Below are 2,163 nucleotides of genomic sequence, written 5' to 3'. Positions count from 1 at the left end.
AATTGGAAATACACAGGTTACCACTAGGGTAGCCACTAGTGGGAACATGCTCATTTTGCATCAATTTCTGTTCTTATTTCAACTTCCCCAAGTCTCAGACTGAGAAACAGACCTAATGAGAAGAGATCAGGCCTTGAGATTTTGTGACAATTCATTTTCCTGACAAAGACAGTAACAAAAACTGAAAATGGCACAACCTTAATCTCTTTCTCTGATAACTTTAAGGTTGTAATGAGAACTGTCAGCTACAGTAAACATTTCTCTTTTGCTTCTGAAACCAGAGTCTTGTGTCTCTGCTATGGAACTCCAGTGTCAAGCAAGAAGAAAGAAAGTATTAGTACCCATACCACCCCCAGCCTTGGTCTTTCATGAAGAGAACCACTTGAGCTTCTTCATTTATATTATTTATAACCTCAAACTTTATTGCATGGATAATAAAGCTAGAGCAACTGCCTTCAGATGGAGGTTCCCCATAACTTGCATCTCAACTGATCCACTAATATACTGCCAAGAACATTTAACCAGTTTGAAGGAGGAAGCACAAGGAATTATATCAGCATAGCAGGATCTAATATTAATTGCATTATTGTGGCCTCTGAAAATGAAATCAACAGAGAAAGAGGACTACAAAGAGTACACTAAAATAAACATGTTAATCGTCTACAGCAGATGTTAGAAAGAATTATAAAAACAGATAACCTAAGATATGAGGTACAGCATATGGCAGATAGGCAGGCTCTGTAAAGCAATAGATGTGAAAATTAACAGCCTCACTCAGTAACATTCTTAACCCATAAGAATGGTAGAGGGTTCAGGAGGAAAGATTTGGTTTGAGAGGATAAGGCTGAAGTAGTAAACCGTGATAGCACGTACACAAAATCACTTTCAGCAACAGAGAGACGGACTGGGATTTATCAGGAAGCAGTTTTGCACCAGACCACTTTTTGGTACCTCTTCAGGATGAGATAATTTACACAAGTGCATGAACAAAAAGGACTGTGTATACACAGAGGAATATAAATTTACATACATATATCTATACACACACACAGTATGTAATAAATAATACAATAGTGTATAGGAGAATGGAAATTTTTCCAAGCTACTGAAGGCAATAAACAGCAGGTCAAGCCCAAGCACAAGAAAATAATGAGACTACAGGTCAGTATGAGAGGTGGCAGACCCTGTAGATAAGGCACACTGACCTTTCTGCAGGCTACACAGAGGGGAGGTATAATGAGAGACCTACCAGAGGATAATGAGGTATGTGTGCCTGTTTACTTGAAGTCCTACCTAAATGCAAAGAATAACATGGGGGGGAAAAAAAGGGATTGCTGAGCCCCTTAACCAGCAACGGGAGAAGAGACACGATGCAAATTGTCTACTTGAAAGGGAAACCAATCTCTTTTTTGATGCAGGAGGGGAAAGGGATACTGCTGCTGCCCCATTATTCTTCAGGGACTTCCAGTGTCTGGACCCCACTCTCTTCTTGTTTTGTACCCAGAGTGACAGTTTCCTCAGGCCTGACTTTTGCTCTCGCTAGTCATCTGTGTCCTGATGACTAAGATGGATTACTTGTTCTGATTATTTTAGCTATTACTGTGCATTTCCCAGTGTCAGATCCTGTGTTTCAGCCCACGTGAGCGCATGTGGCCATACAGGAGGAAAGCACAGGACAATAAAACCCAGCACGCTCCCTGAGCATCCTGGAGAGGGCACATTTCCTAAAATGAATAAGAATCCAATCTATGTCAGCTCCTGATATACCAAAGACACTTCTCAGTCCAATCTCTGCAAACATGTATAGACAATCATAGAATGGCTTGGGTTGGAAGGGACCCTGAGGATCACAGAACCACAAATCATCAAGTTCCAACCCCCTGCCACAAGCAGGGCCACCAACCTCCAGATCTGGTACTAGACCAGGCTGCCCAGGGTCCCATCCAACCTGGTTTTCAACACCAACAGCAATGGGGCATCCACAGTCTCTCTGGGCAAATCTACACACCTGCATCATTTCTTACCAGCATTCGCAGTTTGTTGACACACAATTTTGATGGGAAGCCACACAAATTCTGGTGTGGAGTTTCACCCTATAGTTAGTAGTCTTTTCACATGATATTGAGACAGCACAAGTATTCATACAGCCTGAAAAGCCCATCC

The sequence above is a fragment of the Tetrao urogallus genome (genome assembly GCF_951394365.1).
Source record: "Tetrao urogallus genome assembly, chromosome: 2".
In the NCBI taxonomy this organism is placed as follows: domain Eukaryota; kingdom Metazoa; phylum Chordata; class Aves; order Galliformes; family Phasianidae; genus Tetrao; species Tetrao urogallus.
This window is presented reverse-complemented; position numbering follows the sequence as displayed.